The sequence below is a fragment of the Pelmatolapia mariae genome, linkage group LG1, assembly GCF_036321145.2.
Source record: "Pelmatolapia mariae isolate MD_Pm_ZW linkage group LG1, Pm_UMD_F_2, whole genome shotgun sequence".
NCBI lineage: Eukaryota > Metazoa > Chordata > Actinopteri > Cichliformes > Cichlidae > Pelmatolapia > Pelmatolapia mariae.
The window spans coordinates 8,858,141-8,878,351 of record NC_086227.1 but is presented as its reverse complement, the minus strand read 5'-3'; the positions used below and the strand labels follow the sequence as shown (position 1 = coordinate 8,878,351).

Sequence of the window (20,211 nt, the reverse complement as noted above, 5' to 3'; positions counted from 1 at the left end):
TTGTTTTTGTCACTGTAAATAAAACCACTGCACCCTATTCAAACGTGTCTGTGTGTTCTGCTTCTGAGGTCCACTGGTATTGTGTCATAACAATGGGTGAGCTGTAGCTAACTTATATACAGTCATGGAGAGTTTTGTGTCTGATCAAGTGGACTGCCTACCGACTCCAGGGTTCGAGTCCCTGATGGGGTAAATCCTAGGATTCTGGTTTGGTCCACAGGGACAGTCAGTGGTTCGAGACCACGATGGATAACCATTTCTGCGTACTACAGTGCGTGGAGTGACGGTATTTTAGCACTTCTCTGCCAGGAAGGGAAGAAGGCGATTGCAGAGGACGCTCTGAATGAAAATGGAGGCTGGATCCAGCAAGCAGCTGAGGGAAAGAGATGTTTGAAAGAAGGGAATTAAAGCGGATGATGTCCGTGAACATCAGGAAAATACAATGAAAAAAGAGGGAGGAGGACAAGTGGAGGAAGGCTGTTGTTTTAGTGTGGGGGTGAAATTGGGTTAAGGAATCTGGGGAGAAAAATGGACTGCCTAAAGTGTCTGGAGCGCCACAACAGGGGAAAAGTAAATGCAAATTAAGATGGCGCCGGTGTACGTGGCTGCTCGTCTGTCGCTGTCAGTTTTGTTTGTTTTTATATTGCTCCTGTCGTGTGTCACTCAAGAAATTGGGTCATTACTGGTGTACGATCGCCAATCGCTTCTGAACCTCCGAAGTTTTGGACAAAATACAGCTGCATTTTCTAACGGAGGTCAGAATTCATGGTGTCCGCTGCAGTCACATATCCCAACTTGCCTATGCCGTGCAGTCATGCTACCTCCCCGGCGAAGACGTCGGGGTAGGCGCAGTGGTCGGCGGGTTAAACTCAAGATCTCTTTAGCGCACCATCCCACTACTGTCAAAGGAATACAGAGATTATTTCCTGGAGTTTTTGTGCACCGACGTTTCCTGGACCCCGTGGATTCCTGCCTCATCCCCGTGGTCTGCCAGGATGACGCGCCGCTCCTCCGTAACCCCTGTCCTCCTCGGCTCAACGTGCGCCGGGCGAACCTCCGCAATCTGAGGCCGCTGTGTCGGACTACCTGTGCTGCTGGGGCTTTTACCTCATCCCCGGGTCCTGTCAGGATTGGGCTGGTAAACGCCAGATCGCTGGTGAACAAATCTTTTATTCTGAATGAGTCATTCATCTCCTGGAAACTAGACTTCATGTGTGTCACGGAGACTTGGCTTAATACTGGTGAGTCCAGTACTTTATCTGAACTTTTACCAGCGGGTTGTTCCTATTTTAACACACCAAGGACATCAGGGAGAGGAGGAGGTACGGCGGTTGTTTTTAAAAAGGATTTTAAATGTAAACAGTGTGTTTTACAGCCCTCGTTTTCCAGCTTTGAGCTCACGTGTTTTGAAGTTAATCGCTCTAACTCTGTGCTCTTTGCTGTTATTTATCGTCCCCTTAAATACAATAAGAATTTCAAAAATGACTTTTCAGAATTTCTAGCTGGGATTATGCCCAACTACGATCATGTTCTTATTGTGGGAGATTTTAATATCCATGTCTGTTGCCCTGATAAACCTCTGGTGAAGGAGTTTTCAAGCCTCATTGACTCTTTTAATCTGGTCCAGTCCGTACCTGGTCCCACACATGAACACGGACACACACTAGACCTGGTCTTGTCACACAGTCTACCTGTGTCTAATGTGGAAGTGACTGACACTGCTTTCTCTGACCATATGGCTGTATTATTTGATGCTGTTTTCACGCACCACAGTTCAAACCAGCGCTCCTGTTCGCCGCTGTCGGATTATTAACCCTTTTACTGCTGCCCAGTTCTCAACTGCTTTTAACCAGCTGTCTATCCCCGCCGATCGTACTCCCTTGGACACAGAGAACCTCAGCTCCTGGTTTCAATATTCTTGCCTTACTATTCTGGATGTGATGGACCGAGCAGTGAAGGAAACTTAGGCACAGGTTAAAGTCCAAAGAAATGATTTTTTATTTAACCCAAAAAAACATAATTGGTTAAATCATGCAAAAAGAATCAAAATCTTGGGCCCATAAAAGAGGTCAAAATAACAGAACTCTACTCAAAATTGACAACACTACTGATAACTCAAACAAACTGACCTGACTTAACGAGACAAAGGGGAAACTTAAATAGTGGCTGATCAGCCCACAAAAATACAAAGGGGTAAAACACACAAAACCTAACTGAAACCAAACATAATGAACTCCAATTCCCCCCCATGGTCCCGAGTTATGGCATGAACCAATTTGCAGTCTTCCTTTAAAGCTCGCTCCGCCCCTTTTCCACCTCTTGGCTCCTTAATCAAGGGACTGGAGCAGCTGCAACTAAGGTAACTCAGAAAACAAAAGATTAATCATACATAACAGTGTAAACTAAAATGTGCGCACTTATTTTAGAATGCAGTGTTATGTGGATATATGAATTAACTCTAAACCAAAACCAGTTATTTATTGTCCTGTAAATTAATTCCTATATTTAAAGAAAGACAAATGTGAATGCAATGTTACTTATAAGCCTCTACACTAACATGGTGGATATTAGAGGGAGTGTCGTAGAGCTGAACGCAGATGGAAGAGGGACAAACTGCAGGTGTCTCTTCAAATCCTAAAGGACTGCTGGCGCCTCTATCAGGATACAGTCAAAGAGGCTAAAATAAAATACTTCTCTAAGATCATTTCCTCCAACAGTCACAATCCACGTGTGTTATTTAAATCTATTGACTCAGTCTTAAATGCTCCACAAAGTGGCTGTTTGGAGGCTTCTCATAAACTGTCTAATGATTTTATGTGTTTTTTCATTGAGAAGGTTGCAACCACGCGGGCTCTCATTTCTTCCCCTGAGTCTGACCCCTCTGTCTCGATCCCTTGCTCTGCTGTTTTTAACCAGTTTGAGCCTGTGTCTCTTTCTTATTTAGAGGATGTGGTCGGCCACCTGAGGCCCTCTGGTTCCCCAAATGATCCTGTCCCACCACAATTTTTTAAGGAGATTTTTCCTAGCATAGGCCAGGCTGTTCTTAGTGTTATAAACAGCAGTTTAATATCTGGTGTAGTCCCTGCTAATTTTAAGCATGCGGTAGTACAGCCCTTGCTTAAGAAACCTGCCCTGGACCACACTGTATTGGCTAACTACAGACCTATCTCCAAGTTGTCTTTTATGTCTAAAATCTTAGAGAAAATTGTACATTGCCAATTGATGGATTTTTTAAATGAGAATGGTATCCTGGAGGTCTTTCAATCAGGTTTTAAAAACTTTCATAGCACAGAGTCAGCACTCTTAAAGGTTTTTAATGATATTCTCCTTTCCTGTGATTCTGGTAATCATGTTGTTCTTGTCCTCCTTGACCTAACAGCTGCCTTTGACACTGTAGACCACAACATTTTACTGTCTCGCTTGCACCATCTTGCAGGCATTCGTGGTACTGCTTTAAAATGGTTTAGGTCTTATCTTTGTGACAGAACTTTTAGTGTTAGCTTTTTAGGGTATGAGTCTTCCTCTGCCACTTTTCAGTCTGGGGTCCCGCAGGGCTCAATTTTAGGGCCTCTGCTTTTTTCATTATATTTACAGCCCCTGGGAACCATCCTCAGAAGGCATGGAATATCCTTCCACTGCTATGCTGACGACTGTCAGATTTATCTGCCTCTGAAGCAGAAAGAGGCCTTCTCTATTAAGCCACTTCTAGCATGTCTAGAAGACATTAAATCTTGGATGTCCCTAAACTTTCTAAGTTGTAATTCAAGCAAAACTGAGGTGATTCTGTTTGGTCCTAGTGGACCTTGTGAACCCTCCGCTATTGATTTGGGACCCCTGGCAGAGTATTTTAAATCTGTTTTTACAAACCTGGGTTTTAAGATGGACAGTGATTTTAAATTAGACAGTCAAATTAGGGCTACTGTCAAGTCCAGTTTTTATCATCTAAGGCGCTTGGCAAAGATAAGACCTATTTTATCCAGGCCGCATCTTGAAATGGTAATCCATGCTTTTATTTCATGTCGTTTAGATTACTGTAATGTACTATATTGTGGAGTTAGTCAGCATCTTCTCTCTCGTCTGCAGCTGGTCCAAAATTCTGCTGCACGACTTTTAACCAGAACTCGTAAAAGAGAGCACATAACTCCCATCCTGGCTTCACTCCATTGGCTGCCTGTATATCTTAGAGTTCATTTTAAAATTCTCATGTTTGTGTTTAAATGTTTAAATGGTCTTGCCCCAACTTACCTCTCTGAGCTTCTGCATCCTTACTCACCCCCCAGGTCTCTCAGGTCAGCTGACAAGCTGCTCCTGGAGGTACCCAGGTCCAAGAGAAAGCTCAGAGGGGACAGGGCCTTCTCTATTGCTGCTCCTAATCTGTGGAACAATCTTTCCCAGCACATTAGAGAGGCCCCTTCACTGTCCACTTTTAAAACACGTCTTAAAACCCATTTTTACTCCTTGGCTTATGACACAGTCTGACCCTGATATTACTGATTTTATTGTTTTAATCTAATGTGCTGATTTTATTGTTTTAAATGTAATTCTCATCATCATTTTTTATACTATTTTATTATTGTTTTTGCTATTTGTGTTAATTTTATTATTTTAAATGTCATTTTAATAACCATTTTTTTATATATATATTTTATTTATTTTATATTATTATTATTATTTTTCTTATTTTTTAACATGTTCAATGTATCATTTTTGGCATGTCAAGTGTACAGCACTTTGTGTTCAGCTGGTGGCTGATCTGAAAGTGCTATATAAATAAATTGCTTGCTTGCTTGCTTGCAAATGACACACATGCATCAGTCCTACTAGCACATACACACATGAAAGGCAGCTTGTGAAGATCAGATAATATTTTAAGCATGCTTTTCTGTTATTATCATCTCGTCCAGTTCACTTAGTGGGTTGAAAAGTGTTATATAAACGAGTGGACTGTTATTATATTAGGGGAAGATGACTGAATTATAGCAGGGGTAAACAGAATGCTGCAGAGGGGTTAAACGAGTGGAGACTCTTAATAGATTTTTGAGTTTCTTGTTTCTGATGTGTGGGGGAGGTTTTGCCACTAATAGAACATTAGTGTTGTGTGAACTGTGTGACTGGTGGATGATAGTTTTTTAGGATTTATCTGGCTAATGCATTTTTTCGGTACTAAGTTTGTTTTATCTTTCAAAGAAAAAATTATCCTTGGCCATGTCCTAAACCAGGCCTTCTTATTTTTATTTTTTACAGTGCACTTAAAAAACTTGTCCGGTTTCTTCCCTCCAGGGCATGACAGTTTGGTTAATAATCTGCTCTCCTTTTAAGCAGGCCTGCAAAATTGGAATTAAAAGCGCTATAAAATATCCTACTGAAAAAATCACAAAGTGAGCTTCTTCAGATTACAATGGGCTCTGGATTAAGTCACCTATGTGGCACACAATCAGATGGTACGTCCCTTTGTCTAAAAGAATTCAGCGAGTTAATCCGTTCCAAAATCATGAAGAATTATTTTTCTCTTTTTGAAATGACGACATATTGCTGGGAGTGGAAAATTAAGTATGCTGCACGAGAGGCTCTGCTTATCAGCAATAGACTGACTGGACTAATAAATGGGACAAAGTTTGACTGACTTGTCACTGATTGTGGTCCTTGTGGACCGTGAACCAAAACCTTTTAGTTGCAACTTTCTGTGTATATCAGGTGTGTTATATATGACATTGCAGGAGCAGGAGATGACAGCGACATCCTAGGTTCAGATGAGCTTGTGGACCATGAACCAAGGTGGGAACTCCAAACTGAGACTGCAGGCTTCAGAGGATCTTGGGAAGTGAGGAGCATTCAGCTTTAACTGTATTGCTCACACAGCTAGGCCTCCTGAGGAAGTTAGTGGGGGAGAATTCCACAGGTGGTGAAGTCTTTTGGTTGTCTTTGAGGGGGTAAGAGTCAAAGAGCAATCTTTAGATGACCATGTAAGAGGTGATAAGGGATTGTAAACTCTTTACTTGGAGGAGATCAAAGGTGTAAACAACAGTTGTGGAATGCTTTATCTGACTGTATTTGATCCCGAGTTTCAGTTTAGTTCTTATGTATTTTGGGACGCATCATCATTTTTTGCTTATTTACTTTCCTATGCTAAGGTCCCCAGTGCAAATGCCCAAGCACAAGAATTAAACTGAAAAGAAATGAAAAGGCTGCAAAATTTTAAAGACCTCCAGAAAGCCAGAAGAACCCTTGCTTTACCTCCTACGACCTGGGGTCCACATATGTGGACATCACATTTTGGGTTATTTAGACCAAAATACTAAATTTTGCTCTTCAAGGGCCTGATATCCATTTACGAGGACATTATACTGCTACTGTTCAATCAAAATTTTAAACGAATATCCTCATATGTGGCTCTGATTTTTCATAAAAACAAAAATAAGGTTAAAAAAAAATCTGGTAATTCTTTGTTTTTACATTTATCGGGCCCCAATATGCCCAAATATCAAAGAGAAATTAAAAATGCATGCCGTGGAAGAGTTCGGGTCTTAGGAGGTTAAAGGACCATTTAAAAACAAAAGTACAAGAAGGTCTGGCTGCTTGGCAGCAAAATCTAAAGCACATGTGTCAAACTCAAGGCCTGCGGGTCACATCGGGACCGGCGTACATTTATATCCGGCCCGCAAGATCATTTTATATAGATTTATTATTATTGTTATGCATGGCCCAGCGATATGAGGTGCTAATAACACACAAACAACAGATCCCATAATGCAGCGCTGCAGCCTCCTTGCTGAACGCTAGTCTACCTGGGAACATTCCCGTGTCAATCAAGTCAAACTTCTGTTATTGCAAAGCTAGCCACTCACAATGGCGAAGAGAAAAGTTGATTCTGAAAACAGAGCCTTTCAGCACCGGTGGGAGACTGAATATATGTTTACAGACATTGCTGGTAAACCCGTGTGTCTTAGGCTACATTCACACTGCAGGTCTTAATGCTCAATTCCGATTTTCTGATCAAATCCGATTTTTTTTTTGTCTGCTCATTCACACTACAAATAAAATGCGACAGCAAACGCGCTCTAGTGTAAACCCTCAAAGCGGCCCGCATGCACAAAAGAAGACGTCACACACAACGCGCTCTGTTTAGACCCAGAGCAAACAATATTGTTTGACTGATGGCCCTTAATATAAAGACTTCGGACTTTACGTTTCCCAATTTTTGCTATAAGTTATTTTGTTATTTACACAATAATGTAAATAACCTAACAATTATCCTTATTGCTGTTTTAGAGAGGAGCGGTGCTTCAAAGGATAGTTGCAGATTTCTGTCAGAATCTGCAGATTATACAGTACAAATAAAATGTTCACGTTTCTCGCTGTCTTCCCAACAGTTTCACTGACATCTACACTGGATGGCCAGGAAGCGTTCGTGATGTCTAATGGAGTGCTTCTCCAGAGCTGATAATTGGCATCTGTCTTGTGTCAGTGACGTAAAAGACGGATTTAATGCGACTTGACCATTCAAACAGCAGTCGCTTTCTAAAACATCGGATATGTATCGGATTCAGTTCCACATACGAAAGTGACCCAGATCGGATTTGAAAATATTGGATTTGTGCCGTTCACACTGTCATACCATGATCGGATATGGGTCGCATAGGGTAAAAAAAATGGATTTGATGCGCTTTCGCCTGCAGTGTGAACGTAGCCTTAGAGTCCCCAGCAATGTTCCCTCTAATTTTTCATGTATCTGAGCGAACACACAAACTCCCTGAGCGAACCCTTGGACCACTGTGAGCGACATCAGACGTGTGCACTGTGGTCACGCCAGCATCTAATCCATCCAAGTGACATGGTTTATTAATATAATCAAATTACAGCATTTACATTTATGTTAGACTACTTTTAATTAACTGCTTTAGCCCACTTACAATGAAAATTTAAAAAAATCTAGTCATTGACCTGTGTAGTATGTTAACACTATTGGAAGTAAAAATAACTTGAACTCCAATTTCGAAAACACAACTTTCTTTTTTTTTTTTTTTTTTATAAAGCTCTGACTTGTATTATGAGTCTGTGGTCTGGGAGAGAGTCCTGTAACTCTGTCTGCAAAATATAGTATATAATGACCAATGCTGGGCAATTAATTATATTGTTACTTCTTCAAAAAAGTAACCGAGTTTGGCAAACAAAGTTTTTTGCAGCTTTTTTTTTTTTTTTAAATGCACTGTTTACAGAACAATCAGCTGTTCTGCATCAAATCTGATGCCACACAAATTATTTGTGCCACTCCAAAAACTAATTTCTGTCCACTATGAGATAAAGGAGAACAACAGCCTGATACCTGCAGGCCTGACAACAGGAGATGTATCACTCCTGTAACACCTGTAACATTCAGCAGTCGCCTCATTGTTCTGACACACACAACAAAACTATTGACTACACTACACACTACAACACAAGATTTGCGCTAAACGTTGCAAATCTCTCACATCTCAAAACACCGCCGTCACTCCTAAAACTTCCCCCCGTTTCTTAACAACTAGATGCCACGTTGCCATGTCATTTTTTGATTGGTCGACATGGTACTTTTGTGGACGAATAGGAAAGGAAGAGGGGGGTGGGGTTTGTTTTTGCTCACAGGCGGAGAGTGCTTTCGAGCGTTTTCCTTATAAAACGCTGTTTTTACCGTTTCTTGCCGCAGTAAATATAAACAACCATAGTATTCAGGAAGAAAACCAAACATTGCATATATTTGTATCATAACTCTGGTTTTACGAGGCCTATCAACACAATTTAAAAACTGGTATAAAGTCCACACTTTTTCCGTCAATTGTTCCGTCTGTCCTGCTCACATCTCCAATGGTTGTACACGTCATTAATGTGGCTTCACTCCACATCAGCCAAAACTCTGGTGTCGGCACATAAGGACGCTGTCATAGCCTGTCAACGACGTTGATTAGCTGCGCATATACATGAATGTGAATCGCGTGATTGGCTGGACTATGGGATAAGGTGGCATCGTTCTAAACCCATACGGGAGCAGTCAGTCACTTACTGACTAACACTGCAAAACAGAATTGTTAAAGTATTAATTTTAATTTCAATTCAGGTTAGATTTTTTTTTGTGCGCAACAGAGATTTTCTGTGCGCAGAGACCGTGCCAGCAGTGCGCAATTGCGCACGTGCGCAGCTTAGAGGGAACATTGGTCCCCAGGTTAACGGTGTTTTTTCTTTGTTTTTAGATAAAGAGCTGAGAGACGCACTTGGAGAAAGGACTCTTACCAAGGATGAAGAGGCATTTGTGAAGGCTTTGAGGCCTGGTCACATTTTGGGAGCAGCAAGGTTCCAGCCATAGGTTTTCAACCAGCTCCTAAAATAACATTCATTCACGATGAAAGCAAACATCTCCCGATTGCACACACATGTGCAAATGAGCTTCAGCTTTTTGTGAATGAAACAACAATGGCTTATGATGATGCTTTTCATTACTTATTTGTGGAGCTAATGTGGCTGTAATTAAGGAATTTAATTTAAGACGCCACTACGAGACAAAACATCAGGATAAGCTTAAAAACCTAAATGCAGAGCAGAAACTACAGAAGGTAGAAGAGCTAAAGAAGAATCTGACATTTCAGCAGATGTTTTTCACCAGAGCAAAACCACAAAGTGAAGCTGTTGTGAAAGCAAGCTTTATTGTAGCAGAGGAGATAGACAAACCAGCCTGGCCATTTACCACCCTGAAGAGCTGCATGATGAAGGTGTGCGACGTCTTGTGTCCAGACAAAACTGAGATTTTGGCAAATGTGAGCCTGAGGAGAAATACGATTGCTGATCGGATTTGTGAGATGGCCACTGATTTAAGAACACAGTTGTGTGAAAGAAGCAAAAACTTTATTGCATACTCTCTTGCTGTGGATGAAAGTACAGACATGATGGCCATTGCACAGCTGGCCATCTTCATCCGTGGAGTGGAAATATTGGACATTAAATCGATGCATGGGACAACAAAAGGAAAAACATTTTTGAAAACGTATGTCAAAGTGTAACCGACATGAAACTGCCCTGGGACAACCTTCTTGGACTTACAACAGATGGAGCACTGGTGTTGTGCGGTGAAAAAAAAGTGGACTAGTCAGCAGGATGCGAGTAAAGATGTGCAGGAGGAGAACTGTACCAGTGAGTTAACAGCATATCACTCACTGCATCATACACCAGGAAAGGCTGTGTGGTAGTCCTAAAAATGGAGCATGTAGTGATCACTGTAACGCAAACTGTAAATTTTTATCTGAGCTAAAGGTTTAAATCACTGTAAATTTCAGTCTTTTATGTGGGAAATAGATTCAGAGTTTGCCGACATTACTTATCATACAGACGTCCGTTGGCTGAGTTTGGGAAAGTTTTCCAATAGAGTTTTTGTGCTCAGCAATGTTCCCTCTAAGCTGCGCTCATGCGCAATTGCGCACTGCTGGCACGGTCTCTGCGCACAGAAAATCTGCGTTGCGCACAAAAAAAAAATCTAACCTGAATTGAAATTAAAATTAATACTTTAACAATTCTGTTTTGCAGTGTTAGTCAGTAAGTGACTGGCTGCTCCCGTATGGGATTAGAACGATGCCACCTTATCCCATAGTCCAGCCAATAATGCGATTCACATTCGTATATACGCAGCTAATCAACGTCGTTGACAGTATTAAACCCGATTCTTGGATCCCCATGATAGAACAGAGAAAACCCGACTCGGGAGTGGTCAAAACATTTATAATTCTTTATTCAATCATCTTCCGGAAGAGAGAGCCCTGCACAGCCCAAAGCCAGTTGCAGAATCTCTAGCATTAGAAGCTAAAAATGTGTCTCATATAGGTGTTATTTTGGTCCTTCACACGTCACACATAGTTTCGATATAAACAAGTCCTTGTATGTTACTAGTTCCGCTTTTCTGTCTGGTTTCCTGTATTCTATTGCAGTTTTTCTCAGTTGCTTTGGTGCATTTCTCACAACAGAATTGATCTCTGCACCACTACTAAGGCTCTTCACAAAACAATTAGTGCAAACTGCAAAACATGGTGGATAACTTGCAAAAGTGAGTCACTTCATCAAAAAGAAAAGTCAGTTGTTCAAAAGCAAGTCAGTTGCTCAAAATAAGTAGTCAATGCTTCAAAAGCAAGTCCCTTAATCAAAACAGATAATATATTCATCAAAAGCAAGTACTTATATCAATCAAAGTGTCAGGGCTGTCACAATTACAAGTCATTACACCAGCACCTTTGGTCACAAAAGCAAATGGTTTGAACATGTTCTCATTGTGACGGATTTCTTTGTAGGTGCTTCCCAATGACATGTCAAGTCTGGACAGCATGGATGGCATGTAGAAAACCATAAATTGTAAAGGAAAATCAAGAAACTTCATATGCACTCCTGATAATATTCAATTGAAACTGTGCACAGCATTGTGCAACTGGGGAAATACAGTAAATCAAACATTTTACAGCAAACATAACCTCACTTAGACAGTAAACCTTACTGCAGTAGTTTTGAAACAAAAAAAAAAACAACTGAAAAACAGACACTGCTGCATATCAATCATTGATATCTAGACGCTCCCGTCTGTCTGCCCACATATTTTCATCAACATCACAGCGAATGTCAGCTCTATCGATGCATCGGGGAAAGTATCTTCTGGAGTGTCGAATCCACCCTCTGCAGGACTCTGCTGTGATGTCATCACAAGCTGCATCCATAGCTGTTAGCAGGGTCATTTGGGTATGTGGATGCCTGTCATATACCTTCCACCTCCAGGAAGAGAAAAACTCCTCAATTGGATTTAGGAATGGAGTGTAAGGAGGAAGAAACTCCATAAGCATCCTGTCGTGTGCTGCAAACCACTGCCTGACTACAGCAGAGTGATGGAAGCTAACATTATCCCAAACCACTACATACATTGTCCGATTGTCACCAGGATCATCCCTTTCATTTTGTGGGATTAGGTCCCTATAAAGAGCATCCAGAAAAGCCAACAGGTGTTGTGTATTGTATGCACCAATACGAGGAATATGGGTGTGAACGCCATTTTCTGAGATTGCTGCACACATTGTAATATTTCCTCCTCGTTGGCCTGGGACATCAATGGTGGCTCTTTCTCCAATGTGATTTCGTCCACGCCGTCTGCCTTTTGCGAGATTGAATCCCGCTTTGTCAAGATATACAAACGTGTGCAGGGGTTCCCTGGCCTCCAATTCCAGGATACGCTATACAAAGGATGAGAATAAAAAAGTCTGTAATGGTGCATTTGGCACAACAGATTGTACAGTGTGAATTGTAAATAGGATTACAGTAACATGCATAAATGTAAGTGCAGTACATGGCCTAAACTTTTACAGTAAACAGAGGTACATATGCAAACACGTTTTACCTGTACATACTGGTGACGGAGCTCCTTCACTCGATCACTGTTCCGTTCAAATGGTACTTTGTACAATTGCTTCATGGACATTTCATTCCGTCTGAGGACTCTGTCTATGGTGGAAATTGATATTGACTGAATATTTCTGAAGATGGTGTCATCTTCTACGACAGTTCTTTGTATTTCTCTCAGTCTCAAAGCGTTGTTTGCAGCCACCATTGCACAAATTCTTTCCTCTTGCTGCAGAGTCAAAAGTGGACCTCTTCCACCTCTTCTAGGTTGTCTGGCAGTCCTTTTTGAGATGCAGATGAAAAAACACAAACATAAATAAGCGCAAACATGCTTACAGTAATTGTTACAGGACTATCATTCAAAACTCCTTTCTTTACAGCATTACTGTATTGTACCACAGCACACTATGCCACACCTGGGCCAAGTCTGCGCTTCAGTTACAGTACGTCTATATGTAAAGATCTATAAGGTCATGTCCGAATGCAAGTCTCCTGTATGACTATGAAAGTGCAGAGCAAATTAGTTTGTGCTGAATAACTACATTACAGTATGCTCACCTGTTTTCCCGACGAAATGTCTGCATAATAGAACTTACAGTAGTTCTCCCAACATTTGGCTGCACCCTTCGACCAGCCTCGGCCATTGTGAGGCCATGGTTTATCACATGATCCACAAGTGTTGCCCTGATTTCGTCAGGAACGTGTCTATGTGGTTGGCCTCTTCTTACCCGGTTTTGTCCTCGTCCTCCACCGATCCTCACCCCTCTTCCACAAGGCTGACGTTCCATGTTCTGCAGTTTTGTAGATTCAGTATGCACCTCATGCCAATCCTGTCTTTTGGTTTACATTATATATATACTTGTAGAGTAGGGGATACTGTAACGCGATTCACCTGTGACTGGGTAGAAGAGGCTTTTCATTGGTTGCAAGTAAGAGTAACACACACCAATTTTCATTAGTGTGAGATAAGGTTCACCTGAGAAAAGTAATTTATGGAGATTTTCATGGGAACTCCTTAAAAATAGGGTTTTCAAAATGGGTGTACAAATTGTTTGACAAGATGTTCAACAATTTTGAGTGCACTGACACAAGCAATGAAATGAAGACTATTAGTTGTATGGACAATGACTATTCAGCCGGTACAAGTATAAATAATTGTGACATTCATGATAAAAGCAAGGAGATAGTGATGAATAGCAAGTCAAAAGTGACCATTCTTTAGATATTTGTACTTACTCAACTGCTTCATGTCCAAAGACGAAATGAACATGAAACTGCCACAAGGTTGTGCCAAAGCGACTACATGTTGTGGAGGTTGAACTAACTATTGTGCAAAGTTTAATTCTGTTGTGGGAAATGCACCAAAGCAACTGAGAAAAACTGTAATATGCTTGTGCAGCTCTACCCTAAACTTCCTGTTTTTCAGTCTGGCTAAGCACTTGGTTTATGAGTCAAAAGTGGCCTTGCTTTACAAGCCTTTATTATTAAAATACATAAAACAATATAATCAGAAAATAAGCACTAAGAATATATATTGATCTTGTAACAACAGGGTATGACAGCGTCCTTATGTGCCAACACCGGTGTTTTAGCTAGCAAAGCGGCGTGGCTGATGTGGAGTGAAGCCACGTTAATGACAACGTGTACAACCATTGGAGATGTGAGCAGGACAGACAGAACAATTGACGGAAAAAGTGTGGACTTTATACCAGTTTTTAAATTGTGTTGATAGGCCTCGTAAAACCAGAGTTATGATACAAATATATGCAATGTTTGGTTTTCTTCCTGAATACTATCGTTGTTTATATTTACTGCGGGAAGAAACGGTAAAAACGGCGTTTTATAAGGAAAACGCTCGAAAGCACTCTCCGCCTGTGAGCAAAAACAGCCCCCCTCCCAACCCCCATAGCCTTTCCTATTGGTGGAAAAATGTACCATGTGGACCAATCAAAAAAGGATATGGCAACATGGCATTTAGATGTTTAGGAAGAGGGAAGTTTTAGGAGTGACGGCGGTGTTTTGAGATGTGAGAGATTTGCAACGTTTAGCGCAAATCTTGTGTAGTTATTGTGTAGTGTAGTCTATAGTTTTGTTGTGTGTGTCAGAACAATGAGGCGACTGCTGAATGTTACAGGTGTTACAGGAGTGATACATCTCCTGTTGTCAGGCCTGCAGGTATCAGGCTGTTGTTCTCCTTTATCTCATAGTGGACAGAAATTAGTTTTTGGAGTGGCACAAATAATTTGTGTGGCATCAAATTTGATACAGAACACCTGATTGTTCTGTAAATAGTTTGAAATGTTTATTTTAAAAAAACGCCTTGGCTGCATTTTTAGGTAAACAGTTGCAAAAAACTTTGTTGTTTGCATAACTCAGATACTTTTTTGAAGAAGTAACTATATAATTAATTGCCCAACATTGGTCTTTATATACTGTATTTTGCAGACAGAGAGTTACAGGACTCTCTCCCAGACCACAGACTCATACTCATAATACAAGTCAGAGCAAAAAAATAAATAAAATAAAAAAAAATAAAGTTGTGTTGTCAAAATTGGAGTTCAAGTTATTTTTACTTCCAATAGTGTTACATACTACACAGGTCATGAACAAGATGTTTTTTTAATTTTCATTGTAAGTGGGCTAAAGCAGTTAATTAAAAGTAGTCTAGCATAAATGTAAATGCTGTAATTTGATCATTTTAATAAACCATGTAACTTGGATGGATTAGATGCTGGCGTGACCACAGTGACACGTCTGCTGTTGCTCACAGTGGTCCAAGTGTCCGCTCAGGGAGTTTGTGTGTTCGCTCAGACACATGAAAAATTAGAGGGAACATTGGTGCTCAGCAAGGAAATCTGTCAGTTCATGGACATGGCATGTATGATGTGGTGAAGGCATTTCAAGTGAAGCTGTCACAAATGCACCAGTGCAACTTGCCTCACTTTCCCTGTTGCCAAGTAATGTTGAACCAAGTCGACGCACTTTGCTGATAAACTGAGCGCACTGCGCTTTGGTGACTTTGAAGCACAAAAAGAGAATTTTGAGCTGCTTCACAACCCATTTAAGTGGAAACTGCACCTGTGCAGATTCAGATGGAGCTGCAGTATAATGGTACACTCAAAGTACGACACTGAATGGCCCACATAGTTTATTAGTTCCATTCCCGAAGCAATGCCCCAGCTCCATCTACATGCGGCTCGAACCTTGTGTATGCTTTAATTTATTTTTTCTGGGGTTTTTGGCAGCATGTTCATATTTCTAACTTGCATAATTTTGACAGGATATATTTTTTATGAAGAGCAAAATATTTAAAGTTAAAGTTTATTTTTTAAAGTTTATTTATTCTGGAATAATATTCCTGTCTGTTTGTATTCATATTTATGTTTAAAAAACATTGTTTTAGTGTGTTCAATAAATCTTTATCTTGTTTTGCCCGCGACCTAAAGTGTGCCTTGAGTTTTGGCCCCCTGTGCAATTGAGTTTGACACCCCTGATCTAAAGAAATAAGAGGTGCGTCAAGGCTTTTGCACAGTGCTGTTTGCCTGTGTGGACCATACCAAAGGTGCAACAGCAGTGCCTGTGTCATCCTCTACTTTGTCTCCACCCCTAACATTTCTGGTCACATGTGGGTAAGATTTATGTGGCAGTGTTAATTTATTTCCTGGGTATTACTTCACAAGACACAATGCAACATTTCCCTCAGAGATTCAATCCAGTTAATCTGTGAATTTTTTATCCACAAAGGTAATTTATACTTTTTTGTATTTTACTGCATGATGACAAAGGACGACTGTATTTCCACAAAATGTTTATTAAGAAAAAGTGCTTTATAAATATGCATATTATGCAAGTCTCTGTGCCCACATTTTAGGGATTACTTTCTGTTCCACAAGTGTTATTTTTCAGTGTTAAACCTATGGACTTATTAGCAAATTTATTTCTTTTCTCTCTCTTTTTTAAAAATGTAACCTAATTCCAATTTTTGAACTTTGGTTGCAATTTGTTGCAATAGTAAAACAATCTATTATTTGAACAAAAGGGAAGTGCTCTGTTTAATTTAGATTCTTTCTTTTCTTTAAGGTGTGATTCTGTCTACCAACCAGTACCAACAAATTATTTAGTAGAAAAATGAGAGAGCTGTCTTTTCCAACATTTCAAAGCTGTTTTAACAGTCCGACACTGGTCTCTCAATCTCCCGTTGGAGAGCCGTGAGCTTCTCCATGATGTTATCAAACTTACACTCCGTGATGTTGTCATTCTTGTGCTCAAAGAGCCGATTTCTGAGAACTCACGACCGCAGTGAGCTTCTCCAAGATGTGATCCAATTTGCTCTCAAAGGTGTTATTCCGAGCGAGCCCCTCCAAGATGTAATCCAGTTTGCACTCAGAGGCCTTATTCTGAGTATTCACGGCAGCCGTAAGCTTCTCCAAGATCTTATCCGTGCTGCACTCAATGAGCCCATTTTGAGAAACTCACGCCTCGTCCCATCGTTTCAATCCCAGCGGGCAGCCTTGTGGGGGTTTGAACAGCCGGTTCCGCTTCCTTAATTCTACGATAAGCCAGGGCCAAGCCAGCTCCGATCAGCAAGAACCCTGTTATCATGGTTCATGGTGGTAGTATTACCACCATGAACTTATTTTGAGTAGAACTCAAAATAGAGTAGAACTCAAAATAAGTAAATTAATGACGGTGAATTTAAATATATATATATATATAAGGCAAAATAGAAGATTCATAATTTCGTTTTTTGTTAGTGCTCCTGATGAGGGGAAATAGCTATTCTAATCTGTAGTGTACTGGAGTCTGACAAAAACAAAACAAAACACAGTGCTGGTTTGCTGTCTTCCTTCAAACAAGGAAGTGGTATTAAGCATTTAGGGTGAGGCCCAGTGTAAATCTTTCACACTTGTAAATGTGGAGCGCACAGATAACAAAAAACACAGACTACAACTGTCGCACACTCTTATTGGGAGACATACAAAAAATAAACTGGAAGAGGTAGAAGGATGGGTAAATGGGGAACAGATGAGCGGGGAAAAACTGTGAAGAGAGGAAAAAAAACAGAATGTGTGTATGTTTTTAGTCTAAACATTTGGCAGTATAAAATCCGGGACCCTAACTGTATGTCAACATTTATTTTTAATTTCACTCAGGGCCAGATCATTGGTTCAGACATTCACATCCTGGAAAGCTCCCATCATCTGGGAGGGGATGTTTGACTCCATTCTTTATGACCAAAGGCACGCTGACAAAAAATTCATCTGTGGCTCTTACTGTGTTTGCTGTAGGAAGGTTGGTTTTTCCAGAACATGAGGAAGAAGTAGTGTCTTTTTCCTGCATATTGTAGAGTATTGCCTTCTAGCTGCCAAAAGTGACAAGCAGACTGTATTTATGTTTATGACAGTAATCACCTAGTATGGACAACTAGTATAGAGAGAACTGTTCGATTCAATTCCAAAAAAGCTGGGACACATAAAATGTAAATGAAAATTAGCATGTAATGGGACATTAATTCAAAGGCTAAGTTAAGACTTATAATTTTATGTTTTTGCTGTTGGAATACATTGTATGTATGTATGATAACATCACAAATTTTGCATAATTCATAGTTGCTAAGATACTGAAAGCAGGATATTTCCTCAAACGCAATGGCCCCATTGTATAGTGAATTACACATTTGCCTAGCAAGCAAATGTACCAACCACCCTATACATCTGCAGACAGAAACAACTTCCTCCACTACCTTGTTATCAAATTAATAAGATACATGTATGAGATGAAAACATAGCATTCAGGCTGCCAGTCTGCACTCAACTTGTCATCCTCTCCTTTCTGAACTCCTTTCTAGCTGAAGAATTGTAAATATTATTACCTCTTTAGTTGAATAAATATCTACTATATCACCAAAAATGATTTACTATTATATACCATTAGCTGAAATTTTTCAAACCCTTCTTTTAGGAAAATAATCAGCAAAATATTACAACAACGCCTAAAAAGCATAAAGTATCAAAGTAAAATCAATGAATTTGCAGGAAATGTCCCCCATCAATGTCACCTGGATTAATATTGTTGCTCTATTTGTTTAAGACTGAGCTCATTTTACATACTTTATATGCTTTTTAATGTTCAGCATCATATTCTATAAAGCATATGTCTGCAGTGGCTCTCCTGTGAGGACAGCTGAAAAAAAAGTGTAAAGTAAATATTAATAACAAAAAAATCTGCTGAATTAAAAGGCTTGAACATGGTTAACAGTCAATATCTACAGGGAGAATTAAAATATGAATGAAAAATAAAGGTTGTGTGTTGACAAAACATCTTGTTAAACGTGGTACATTCAAACATTCTCATTAATAGTAATCTAAAAGTGCTGAATGAGCTTGCACCTCTTTAGCATGACAGTTTTATGGCCAGAGCTGCTGTCTCCTTTCCATCCTCAAAGTTTTTCTTGCTGATGTACTAAAGGGGTTATTATATATATATATATATATATATATATATATATATATATATATATATATATATATATATATATATATATTATAATGCCTATATTTATTAGGCATTTTTAATAAATTACAGCTGTCACTTGCTGAGTAGGTTCTTATCTAACCCTATTTTACCTACTTTACGTCTATTTGTTTAAAAGGGGGACATCTTACTTTGGCTCAGACTACAAGAAATTACTTGTGTGACAATAAAGCTCATGCAAGAAAAAAAACCATGATAGCATAATTGTTTTATGGGTTCTCGTTAAAAACACCTCATTTGTTTTTCTCTGAGTTTCTCATTAAGGTACCTGGATGCCTACCTCAAGACTTTCCTCACCTCAGCAGAACAACATTTTATGTTGGGATTACCAGTGACGTATTACGTGTTCACAGATTCACCAGAAAAAGTACCAAACATCACACTTGCTTCTCAGCGAAATATAAAGATTGTCCAAGTTGAAAAGCACACCAGGTGGCAGGACATCTCTATGATGCGAATGAGAACAATATCAGAAACAATAGAGTCAGAAATTCGTCACAAATTTCATTATGTCTTCTGTTTTGATGTGGATCAGGAGTTTAAGGGCAGATTTGGGTCTGAGGCACTGGGTGATTCTGTGGCATTGCTCCATGCCCACTATTATAAATTACCAAAAGCCCGGTTTACCTATGACAGAAACCCCAAATCTAAAGCCTTCATGGAAACTGGAGATTTCTACTACCATGCTGCTATCTTTGGAGGACTGTGGCAAAATGTAAAGCATTTGGTAGATGCTTGTTATCTGGGCATCATAGAGGATAAACTAAATAATGTGGAAGCTCTGTGGCATGATGAGAGCCATCTAAACAAGTACTTTTGGATTCATAAACCAAGCAGGCTGCTCTCTCCAGAGTACTGCTGGGACCAGAGCATTTGGGACAAGCGTGATATACTTGTCACCCGCCTAATGTGGGCACCAAAACACTATGACACACTTCGTAATGAGTAGAGTGGCCAGGAAATTAAAATTAGAACCCCTATGTGAGAGAAGTGCAAGCTTGTTGTTGATTTTATATTGGGTTATTATCTGTTAAGTGGGCTAGTGGCTCTATAGTATATTGGTTAACACATTCACCAACCAGTGAAAGATTTTCAGATTCCTAAACAAATAAATAAAATGAATCTTCCAAATTAATACATGTGGAGCTACCCCCTAAGGTTGCCCCCCACTACCACCTGCAGCCAAAACTAGCCTTCATGCAGAAAAGTGGGTTGGGGGAGCAACTCATCTTCCTTTTCTAAAGATTAAACTCAGGAAAATCTAAATGCTCAGGCATGAAAAAC

General features: G+C 40.0%; 1 pseudogene; it reads left to right on the top strand.

The window, feature by feature from the left end:
- The first annotated feature begins 814 nt into the window (after positions 1-814).
- On the top strand, positions 815-19,876 carry LOC134627189 (N-acetyllactosaminide alpha-1,3-galactosyltransferase-like; annotated as a pseudogene).
- The last annotated feature ends 335 nt before the right edge of the window (positions 19,877-20,211 follow it).